The 13,028-nt window shown below is 32.8% G+C and overlaps 1 protein-coding gene across 1 annotated transcript in view; it reads left to right on the top strand.

The window, feature by feature from the left end:
* The window catches only part of LOC107189798 (trafficking kinesin-binding protein milt), a 46,923-nt gene that overhangs the window by 5,467 nt on the left and 28,428 nt on the right, over positions 1-13,028 (top strand). The window contains exons 2-3 of the mRNA XM_015578463.1: positions 4,264-4,368; positions 6,594-6,698. The gene's annotated coding sequence lies outside the window, so the exon portion shown is untranslated. The remainder of the gene's footprint in view (positions 1-4,263; positions 4,369-6,593; positions 6,699-13,028) is intronic.

The following is a 13,028-nucleotide window of genomic DNA, read 5'->3' as shown; positions in this document are numbered from 1 at the left end:
ACATTTATAAATATAATGTAATTGCAATGAAAAGATGAATACAATTGTTAAGAATAAACTGTAATGTAACATCTGAGTGTGTGCGTGTGTAAATTAAGTTATTCAAGTGTTGTGCTGAAAGAGACACCGATATTTAGAAAAAGAACGATGAGTGGGAATTATTAGTGTGGAAAAAAGGATTATGAACCTCGGTGGTGGTGCATCAGCTCGGCCTTGTGGCCCCGCAAAGCTTAAAAAGATTCTTGAAAAAAGAGATAGCATTCTTAGCAAATGGAGAGATGGTACGACTTATATTTTTTAATGAAGTTGCTAAATTCCATTCATCCATCATTCCCTTCTATTTCGAAGTATTTTCGTTAATTCTATATATTTTAATCAATCTTGTCGGTCAAATAAAATGTTACACAGCTACGAGCATTAAATTATATTCCTAAATGAAAGTACTTTTTAATATCGAAATTTTGTTGCAGAAATTGGCTCGAAAGCATTTGTAGAAACCAAATTGAATACGCTTTTGGTTGATTAAAATTTTCTAGTGTGCATGCTGTGATTAAAAACAACGTAAACAATTACGCTTAATTACAAAGAAGTACAGTAGGCGCTCGTTTATTGCAGCCTTCAGGGCTGTGGAGGGCTAGAATTCCAGGAATACTGCAATAAGCGAGCTCCAATCACCCGCGTGTTCTCCCCGCCACTCGGCCGTTCAGTTGTGCGACACACTTATATATAGGGTGGGTTGGATATACGCATTTTACGGTCATCTTAATTATCTTCGTTACTTTTAGTGATATCAGAAAAGTTTATTCACAGAAGTTGTTTAGTATGGATAGGGCTATTACTTAGCAGTAACAGTTTCTTCGTAGGTGAAGGATCTTTTGAGTTCTCAAAGTTAATTATGTTCTTTTATTAATGATATTGAAATACTATAGAATAAAAATACTTTTTTTACATAAATCGATTCTTCTAAACATGCTGCGTAATAAAGTATTAAGGTATTATGTGCAAAAGTTAATAATTCGTGACATATTTTAGTGACAAATGTTGAGCTTGGTTAGCATCTTTTACCCATTACGTGTGATCCGCGAGACAAGAAACAATGACATTGCCACCAGTATTCATTCCATCAATATTCATTGCACCAATAAAAATTTTATTAACACTACAAACATTTTATTAACACTAGAACTATCGATAATAAACGCATGTCTAATTTGATCGATCGATAAACATGGCAAACTTTTGAAAATTTACAAACTTATAAATTAACTAATTTCTTCACTTGCATATCATAATAAAAGTTCCAAAGATCTTAGAAAGTGGATTGGTATAACATTAAAATCATCGTTATAGGAGTGTACTGACTGACAAATCATTTAGACTTGCTTGGTAATTCTACTGTTAAAACAGTATTACATACATTTTACTTTCTGTGATGAGATATGCGTGTTAAACGCGACACCGTATGTGTTCCGGCCTGAGCGCGCTGGGCGACAGAGTAGGGTACGCGCACGTGTGTGAGAAAGACGTATAAGCAAGGGGCGTGTCCTTCCGTGCAGTACGGTAGCGCGGGAATTGAATGCCTACTGTAACACGGAATGGTCTTTGAATCTGCATACTTCATTACCGCAGGAGATAAGAGGTGTTACATTTTACTTCACGCAACGACTGTTATGCGGCAGCACTGACAATACGCCGGCATTCATGTTCCCTCACGAGCAAACTCAACTTCAGCTAGGGGAAAAAGCAGTGCAGGAGAAGGGCGTTCTATCACTTGGTCTCGGGAATTATTGAAATTTATGTGAAATTAATTTAACGTTTATTTCGGTATTCGAATTAAATGTACCAAGTGGTAGGAGGCCCTTTCTCTACGTTACTTTTATGCATAAGTCATAAGTTCATTTGTGTTTGAGTGTGAAATATATCGGCCATGAAATTGGTACAGACTGTTAAAAAGTTATCCATGAAATATAAACAAAAATAGAAAAAATACCCATGTTTGTATATGGCTAACACAACATCGCATTTTAGTGTCTTGTTTTTTGATTCGCAGAGCTACCAAACGCACTTAGGTAATTTTTGTACGTACTTTTATTCATTCTATATGTAGAAAGAATGAAATACATGATCATTTATGTTCTATTCTATGTAAGGATGTAACCAATATCGTTCCTGACTTTTACGCCGTCGAATATAATTACAACATAAGGCCATAAAATTAAGCTTTCTGTATGCATCCTATACGCTTCCAATACGCACAAGCGTAGCGTAATCGTCATGTACGCTACACTGACGTGTCTATGACGAGACGCCTTAGTGGACAGTAGGCCTAACTTCCCCACTACCGAAACTGTACTTCTCCACGCGAGAACTGAGGTGGTTAACCAGTTCAGAGTTTGCAAATGAACTGCTCGGTGTTGGTTCATCAGACTTCTTCGTGCGTTCGTTCCGCGACTGGATTTGTAGGATCGAGTTGATGATCGCCGTAAGAGCGTTGAGGGCTTCGGTTGGATCCGCAATCGTCGTATGTCGTCTCTTATTTTACAGTACTGGCTATTTTTCTCCGCAGCGCCAAGTGTTGGGATGTTCGGAGGGTAGAAATAGAGCGTAAGTGTACGGTTTCTTGCACACATACCAATACAGGGAGTTACAAAAATGTTGGAGGACCCTGAAATAGGAGATTCGTGAGGTGATTTGAAACAAGTTTTTCCTTAGCAAAAATGTTATCCGAGGCTTTGTTAACGAGATATTAACGAAAAACCCCGACCAATCAGAGCGCGAGTTGCCGGCCAAGCTCCCGCAGTAGCATTGGCTACGCGCTGCGATTGGTAACCAACACTGCCACGGGCGTAATAAATACCAGCAAAAATTTTACTGTACATGTAATAGTTTTTTTTTTAATCCAGAAGAATGGGTTTTTTCAAGCGTTTACACGAGAATGTACCCTTAAGCCATCATTTTTCTGTTCTCGAATTCGTTTAAAAAATACAGGTCGCCGAAGTTTGCGATTTTTGCCTATTTTCGTGAAACACCGATGGAAGCAAGAATTTATATCTCAGAAAGTATTTATCGTATCGAGTTCATTCTTCGATTATTTTAATTTAAAAGCATTGCCCTACTATAGTCATTTTTCGTTGTATGAAAAATTGATTTTTTAATACTGAAAATTATACACAAATTCTTTTTTTGTGATTTTCTCTATGAGGGACACGGGGTGTTTAAATTTAGAGAAAATAAGCTCATATTCCTTGAAATATTCTCCATAAAATGAGCTCTTCAGAAGGTTGGAGCAATTGAAATTAGTCTCACAAGGAGTTCTAAAAGTGACTGGTATACCCCCGTTTCAAGTTAGCGAGCTGCGACTGGCAGTGGAACAAGCTGTTCATTTTTGTATAAAAATCGTAGAACTTTTGATAAAAATAAGATAGAAGGTTGAAATAAATACCCACTGCTTCGCCAGTAGCATGGTATCTGAGTTGTATTTGACTGCGAGATTTATTACATTACAAATAAAATCGGTTTGAAAATGAATGAAGCTTCAATATCATTTTTCAAGAGAACGATTGAGTTTCGACTCCATGGTTCGTTTCAGACTTTTTATTCTCATTTTGTCTCGCTGCGACATGTAAGTTCTTGACACCCTGTACATCACGGTTCGACGACCGTATTATGAGTAATCGAGTAGTCGTATAAAAAATAGTCGCTTTCCAGGCTTGTTACCGTTACTATCTAAGGATGAATATGAGAAGGATCATGGTACAAATGTATACATTGATTAAAAATATCGTACGAAATGTATATTTCTTTTTTCTTAAATAATACAGAGGTTTGTACATGTTGGTTTAAAGAAACTTATATTTTGTACCGACACTCGGTCTTTGCCTTTATTATTTCCTAGTGATTTGATTTGCCTCTTATTGGAGGCCTTCTAAATGTTTAAACGTTCAATGTCAAAAATGAAATAATTAAATTACGAATAGACGTTATTGATTCCTTCTGTTGTAATGTTAAACTAAATTACGTAAAATACTAAATGATACGATATGATACAATTATATTAGCGTATGGTTGGTAATAGCGATGTGTTATGGCACATGTAAGAGTTCCCAATTTATTGTTACATGATAACGACTACTTAACGAGGTTTTTAGAACCAACGTTTGATAGCCAAAAACTTATTAATAGACTGCGAATTTTATTGTTAAAACGTGTTGCAAAACACAATACATTTTACTTTACTTTGATAATTTTTTACTTTTATTGCAGAGGTCTGCAGCGGTGGTGAAATACCAGAAGTTGAGATCATCAGTTTGTTAGAGGAACAAATACCTAGGTACCGTCTACGAGCCGATACTCTCACTCAATTTCAAGGTAAACATCTATACAGAATATCAATGCCCGCGTTTGAAAGTTCAATATCAATGTTCATACACGCAGGATTTTGTCCTTTCAATTAAAATATTTGTATGTTCACGGACGTGGTAATAAATAACAATTGTTTAAATTTCCTTAATATTCAAAGTTTCTACATCTTCTGAATAGAGGATGCAAACTTTATGGAATCGTAACAATGGTTTTCATTATTCAAGAGAATTTCTCTTCCTTGTACTTACAAATTGTTATTATAACTTCTGTTCCTGGATTTAAATATTTAAAAAAACATATTTCTGTTGTCGTAAATATCTTCTGCCGAAACTATGTACTTTTATCCTTTGCACGTTTTATTAGTTAACGTCAGAAAAGTTGAAACATATAGCGCAGCTCTCTGACGATTCTTGCTCATTCCATCATATGATACAAAAATATGAGTAGCAAATATGGCTACAGCACTAAATATATGTGTAACTATAGTATAACCTTGACCTTAAAAATGTAGAATCGAACTGTGTAAAGTTTAAACCAAAACTTTAATTGTTTGAAAATGTTGTATTGTATTACGGAGAACATCTAATGTATTATACTTTAAATTAAATAGCTCTTTATTTATGTTGGTCTTATTATCAATCTCGTATTGCTATTAAAAACGATGAAAATATTCAAATTTTGTTATCTAGCTACTTGAAAATAATTATCTTCCCACTTAAAGTTTTAATCATTTTATTGTAAATTTTGCCTCAAGCCACGTATTCATCTGAGTATTCCATCCGTATGAACATCGCAAGAGCATCGAATAAGCCAACATTTTACATATTGGTGTGGACGTTGAACCGAGCGCAAATCGAGCATGTGTCGAGCTACTCGATCCATCCGTTCTCTGTCGATACATTCAAATGAGCACGCGATCGGATGGCTCTCACAAGGGAAGGCACAGAAGTGTCCCCCTCCGATTTTGATAAAACTTCGTATGTCTGTTAAGCAATAAAAAATAAGGGATGTGTTTTTCTTTAACGGCTCAGACACGACTTTAATTTGTGAAACCACCCCTCGAAGTTTTAATCTGAAATGTTTTTGTTATAAACAAATTATATTTTGGACAATTTGTTAGCACCATATTATTCTACATAAAATCTCGTCCATTACAAGTTTTCATGTATCTCCTCTGGTTTTCGAGATAGTACTTTCGGGTCGAAACTTCAAGGGGTGGTTTCACCCCTTAAAATCGCGTCTCAGCCGATAAAAAAAATACGCATCCCTTATTTTTGACTGCTTAACAGACATACGAAGTTTTATCAAAATCGGATGGGGACACTTCCGTGCCTTCCCTTGTCAGTGTAAACGTATTCAGATGTTTCTGTAGATATATAGGTGTGCGGATACTTGTCGGATCGGTGCTCATGCGGATTCTGAATGAATCCTACACTAGCCACGAACGAACTCCGAACGAGTATCGTACGAGCGATTCAGCGCTCATGAATACGCAGCTTAAAGATCACTTTACGATTTCTGATTACGTTTACTCTAATGCTAATTTCAATATATAAAAGATACAAAGTAGTGAACCAGTAAAAATGTATTAACGACTATAATAAAATTTTTTCATTTTTAGATAAAAATATTGCCTAATAAGATAATAACATCCATTTTTTGTGTTTTTTGTACTTACAAATATGTGTGTATGTAGGTACAATAACAATGAAAAAATCTACGTTTTCTACATACTATTTTGTTACATACATTTCTACAGTAGTGACTTTCTGTTTGACCAGTATCTTATTGTACCGTAATACGTATAGTTTTTATAAAGAAAAATTAACATAAAATTTGAAAATGAAAGAAATTGTATATCTAATCAATTGATGATTAGTGTTGTATTATTTTTAATAGCTACGAAGTACTATAATTGATTGTTACTAAAATTTGCATACAATGTAATAGACGTTCCAAAAAAAGTCTGTAGACGAAATATCTATTCCGCGTATAAAATAAGAGAAATATGGATTACTAGAAGCAAGAAAAATTACAAAATTATATGTTGTAGCAGGGCATTATATAAGTATTTTTATTAAGGACGTGTTATACCCTTTTTATTAAGTTTTTCCATATAATATCACACTCCAAGAATTATTTCCTAGAAAAATATTTAGTTACAACGTGTTTAACGTTAAACAAATATAATTATAAAGATTTTAATGATTTATTTCGTTTGTAACATTCAGGATACGAAAACTCTGACTGGTTTATTCCGTCACCAGCGCTAAAGTCTGTCGACGCTGATTTGAAATTGTCACCGGACCAAATCCGGGAGACCCTCAACTACTTTCGTAAGTAATTTTTTATATATATAGTTTTTACTGTTTTTTACTATTTTAACTTTATATACACGCCTTTGACTCGGCTAAATGAAGTTCCACCCATATCATTTTAAAGTATGTGGAATGAAAATTTTACATTTTGCAACGTTTAGCCAGATTTTACACTGTTTCAATAACAATGATAATTATCTACGAAAAAAATTAGATTGTTATAAATTAAGGTCTTCAGATTGCTGAAATCATAAGTTATATTTTTTATAGCTTTGATACGTTTCAGTATTAAGTATTGATAATGTTTAGACTGTAACTGTATTCCCAAATTATAAAACATTTAACTCGTTTTACCTGTTGCATTAAAATTGTTCACGCAAATCTAGCACATTGGTTAGAAATCAAAGAAATTGTGACCACCAAGCAGCTATTAGTTATTGTTACATCTGAACGACTTATCAAGAAAATTGCGTATTTCGTTTATCTTTCTCATAAATCATATTTACAGCTTAACCATTGTGTCAACCGAACAAGGTACTATATTCGACGATAAAAGTCCAGCTTTATCGTTCACTTATGTTATTGGTATTTGTGATAATTTTTTCAAGACTTATAGTCATTCCATTGGTGATTCATTTCAATGAGTTTTCCTTGAAAAAAATTGCATTCAAAATTAAAAAACGTTACACTGTGTATAATGTTTCTCTTAGATATTTAACTTCAATCTAGTTCACTTTTATAAAGAAAATAACTTTCTGTCGCCCATCGACCAAATGATTTTTGTCGGCTAAACTATTAGCCACCCAACTACGAACGGTAAGAATCATTAAAATGATATGTGTGTACATACTGCTCTAATAATTCTTTGCCGTTCGGACCATTAGCCGCTCAACTATTAACGGCCAAAATCATTAGAGCCGTATGTATGCGTGTAATAAAGTAATTATGTCTTAAAATTCCGACCTTCTTTCTTACCTTTATTTTATTAATTTTAACGTTAATTATATGCTGTTTTTAATATCCAAGCTTATGTTAAAGAGCTCGAGTTGTTAAGTATTATCTGACATTTAGTCGATTTCTCTTGTCAAGTATTACATACACCGCCTCAAACGGAAGAGTTCGTCTATTTAGCCATTCCGGTAAAGTTTTTTTCTACTTTCAAGGTACCTTTATAAAACACCGATATTTATAAGTTCAATTAAAATAAAAGTATACAAATTATCGTAGTTTATTTCTACGATAAAGTCTGATTATTGATTTTTACAACTTTAGATAACGGTAATTTTTGAAAATGTTATTATTTTATTTTGAAAGACTAGCCATAGCAAGCACTGTATTTGAAACAATTATTCCACTGCAACAATAATATCTATGAACCGTTTCAAGAAATACTCATTCTTTGTTTAAACTGGCGTTTTACGCATCATTGATAACAAGTCACATCTAATTAGTCAGTTTTTTGTCGACTGTCCAACCATACTAGTCGCCCGGAAGAGTTCTCGACCAATCAGAGCGCTCGACCCGGCACTGCTCTGGAACTTCCATAGCGTACTTTAGTCGCCGCTTGTCCTCCACGTTGGGAGGATGTTGTCCGTCTGTTCTTATGTCATGTTAATGCATTCGTTTCGTGCCTCTGCAAGTTCGCCTATCGGCAAAAAAGCATTGTTGAAGTGTTGTTCTTCTAATGCACACCACTTTAACGTGGATTCAGTGAAAATATCGTGAAATGACAGTTAACAGTGAATCAATGGTTTAGTGCACTTTCTTCTACATGTTTTTGTTCGTGACGTATATTGGTAATCATGCATATGCATACGTAATATTATGTTCTTTGTTGTGTTAAAAAGCTAACACAATTTTTTATCAATGAGTTCTACACGCAAACGAGTCGTCAAAGATTTTTGTGAATTAATCGTCGCAATAGAATGTCCAAATACGAGTTACTATTGTTCTACTGTATTTGTGAAATGAAAAGCAGGGTTCTTATGTATTGATATGTCATGAATCCAGTCGCAATAAATGAAAGTGTTGTCGAAATGATTTTGTCGAAAATGTGGGTTAATTCAATGAAGAACACTTTTTAAAATTGACGTTATGCCCCAATTTTGAATCTACTTATTTGTTAAGGTTTTATTAATTTCATGGCAGATTGTTGATGTATATTGAAAAGTCTGCATAATTAGTATGATATTTTTTGCGAGAACAAACAGTAATATGGAATATTATTAAGTTTAGAGAAATGGAGTTCATTTGGAAAATATCCTGATATTTAGGTTATGTTCGGATGACTTTCCAATAGGAACATTTTTTATCATTCGATTGAATTAACTGATGTGTTTTATGCGTCATGTAATTGTTATTATTACATTGAAATATACTTCTCCTTAAATTTATTAAATCATTGAAGTAAAACTGCGAAAAAAGTGACAGTTTTTTAAGGCACGCTTTATATAGGTTATGTTAGGTTAATCCGCGACGAAATATTTTTGAAGTATCTTCAATAAGAATGTACAAATTATACATACAAAATATTATTATACTTTTAGTTTTATTCTTTGTTTTTTTATTGACATTGGGTTACATTAAAACCAACTTTATGTTAAGATAATTTCTTTTAAGCCTTCAGTTTAAATAATAAATAGGCCTCTTACTTTCCCGTACTTTAAATATTTTACTTTAGTTTTTTTAGACACCTTTTAATAATATCGATTTAGTTTTTGAGTGAACTTTCTTACTCTCCCAAGAATTCTGCGTACATTTCGCATACCATTGTTATATAAGTCTACAGTATTCCTTTATCTTCCCCGCATACTTGATAACAAAGTGACAAATCTCATCATTTTTTTTAATAATCCACCAAGCGGAAATTTTCCGTGAATAAAAATTTGGTGGAAAACGTCCGTTCAAATTTTCCTCCACATTTAATAGCATGTACCCTAGAAAACATAAAATACAACATACTCCTAATAGGGTACAAAATGACTTATAAAACTTCGATGTTGGTAGTCTCGAGTATAGTTTATTTATAATGTATTGTTGTGTCTAATGATTTTATTTTTACGTATTATTAGCAGTGTTTATTACAACTTTCTCGGACACTTTTAGCGAACCTACACTTAATTAATAAGATTAGTACAAATGCAATTTATTTGAATGGTTCGCGAATATTGAGGTCGTTTTCGTAATTCTGAAACATAAGTAGACATACAACGCATTCTAGCTACGCATTAACCGACGGATGTTCCTGCGCTCCGATTATTTTATGTATCTTCAAGCGGTTATTTTCTTTAGCAGACGCGTCGGTACCTATAAGAAAACTGATACTGTCTGAACTTTTATTCCTTTTGCCACTCTTATGGAATAAGTGATCGATGACCCCTTCAAATTATTTTCGAAATGTTTAAATGCATCTGCATAGAACCGAAAAGTGTAGGTAGTTACTGTGTAATTCCGTACAGGAACTTGTAAGATACATTACATCAAATGTATTACACATATCTTGTCTTGAACTATTACTTATTTTCAAATAATTATAACTGTAGATATTTCTAAAATATAATTATTTACTGATATTTATTTTTAAATAATTAGCAATAGTAAATATGTATTACTAAGATTTGATTATATAATGGATTACTTTCAAATAAATTCTATGAACAACATAGGTAAATCTTCTTTACGTAATTCTTTTTATGAGTCGTTTAAGTGCAATGCAAGTCCTTAAACGAGTATTTAAAGTACTTTCGTTATTTAATATTAATGAATTCTATTCTGTATCAAAAAGTTGTTCTTAGTGGTTGTAAAAATTAATATTTATATACATAATTAGTTCCCTAAATAGATGTTTCTGTAAATTTAACATGTTTTCTTTGTTATTTCCGTGTTGTTTTTATACAGAATGGCACTTGTACTTTTTTTAATTAATATACTTACCTACCCTTTCTTTAGTACGTTTCTGTACCTTTCTAAACTAACAGTTTTTTAACATATATCTTTCCAATAACTTTTTTATAGTGGATGAAGTATAGTATTAAGTTGTTGCATAATTTCTGTCCATCAGTCTTTTAAAAGTTAATAATAAATGCTCCTATACATGTTGAGAAATAGACTGTGTGTGTGTGTATGTGTGTGTTATTTTGAAAATATAACAGCCACTTGAAAAATATTATAAAGGTAAATTCAAATTTTTTTTATTTAAGTACCTTAAGAAGGGTCGAAACTTTTGCAACAACCTTATATTAACTAATCTAACCGATGCTTTTGTTTAAAATTAGAGTAAAATAAAATAAATGATATCTTGCAACTGCATTTATGCATAAAAATAACACAGGAATGTTAGTCTACTCTATGATCCAAATTATACCGTGTTTAGTGTTATTTCAATCAGAAAAATCACACCACTGTGTTAATAAAAATTTCATTGACAATGAATCAGTAATGAAAAAATTTCACGTTTGCATTAGTGTTGTCTCACTAATGCTCAGGCTTTCAATCTTTGTCGGTTACCTCGACCGTCGTTGCCGTATAACTACAAAGGCGAGCTGTTGAGACTCGGCCCGAAATCTATTAAGTGAAGAAATCGTGTCTCTCTATTATAAATACTCCAAAGCGGTTCCGAGTTTCGAACATTAATCGAAGATTTACTGTACTGTCCAGAGTAATTGGTGGCTTGCATGGCACAGAGCATGTAAATAATTCCTTAAAACTAAGAGAAACAAAATGTGCTAAGAAACGCTATTTCATATCATCAGTTTGTTACATAAATTTGAAAGCATTTTTCAGACATTTCTTTGAAATGAGTAAGCAATTTATGTTTTCGTAATAACTCATATACATATTGTGTACATATACCCTTAGGGAAGACTATAACAAACGGTTCTGTTACATTAAATAATCTGTTACACAAATTTATACCCACGTGATTATAAACTAATTTGATGTTAATAAACAACTCCCTCTCTTGAAAAATTAATGCTTGTGATAATATTTAAACAAAAAATTTTTTCAAACATCCTACGATGTACATGTGAATATGAAAATAACTTTCTCTTGTTTTATTGTTCTGTCCTTTAGAAGAATTATCTAATGTTCGTCAGATAACCGATTAAGTCGGTCTCGTTAAAGAAACACCGTGTAAATCTTTGAATGCATTTCCTCCCACATGGTTCATTGCTTTCTCATAGACGTGTTCTACGAGTTAAAAGATGCTCGAGAGAAAATGCGAATTGTAATGGCTTATTGTTTCCGAAACTGCACTAGAGCTCTTTCACACTCATTTATTTCCCGAATCTAATTACCGCATATAATTAATCGGTGAACAAGGAAGTTGTGCATTCTGCACTCGATTTTCACTTGTTCTCATGCTCACGGATGTGTTTTAGATGAAGAATGGCAAAAAATAATCTCAATAGAACGCAAAGCACATGAGAAATTTATGCTGTAACACAGAAGTACTAGTTGTGCCAGTGAATCAAGAATTTTTTATTTAATTCGATAAAATTATGTAATGGTCGTTTTTCTAATTTTTTACTTGTATATTTTTATGGGTGCTTGGAACATTTTAATTTCAAATTAAAATGAAATTATATGAATATATTGATCTAGTACGTATAGGAATATAAGAATTTCATTATTTCTTAGCATATATCTTGTGAACCTTTTACTATGTATAACGCTTGATGTTAAAAAATAATCTCTAACACTGACTAGGCACTACAGATGCTTGGTTTCCTTAGTGAGATATATGTATAAGGTGACCAGATGTTTTAGGTTGCTAAGCGGGACATGTTCAAAAAAAGTCATTTTTGAAAGCACTATTTTCTTAGTTTATTAAGTCTACTCTAGAAACATTTGTTGCCAGTTAATAGCGCTACCAAGTATAAAGTAAAGAAAACAGTAACTTTGTGCCAGTGCGAATATTTTTAAAAAGTTATCTACCCAATTCCGGTACCATTTTGGGACAGTCCCGCCTAATTCGGGACGTTTGGTCACCTTATGTATGTTTATTTATTGTGTAGTGAGGCTTAATGCCTAGTACAATCTTTGTTTCTGTTTATTCACGCTTAATTATACAGGGTGTCTCAAAAAGATGGCACAATTCGCAACTTGAATATTCCTCATGCAAATACAAATCGAAATGCCCGTTACTGTTTTGTAAATAATTTATGTTACTTTTTATAATCTTTCTTCTAAGCACAAATTATTATGTTGCATGCAACGAGGGATGGAAGTCACAGAATGTGAAAAGAATAAACTATTTTGTGACTAACTATTTTATGACACAGAAATGTGAAAAGAATAAACTATTTTGTTTTGATAACAGTAGTTAAACTTAACTGTAGGTAGTCT

Source organism: Dufourea novaeangliae, unplaced genomic scaffold (assembly GCF_001272555.1).
Source record: "Dufourea novaeangliae isolate 0120121106 unplaced genomic scaffold, ASM127255v1 scaffold162, whole genome shotgun sequence".
NCBI lineage: Eukaryota > Metazoa > Arthropoda > Insecta > Hymenoptera > Halictidae > Dufourea > Dufourea novaeangliae.
This window is presented reverse-complemented; position numbering and strand designations above follow the sequence as displayed.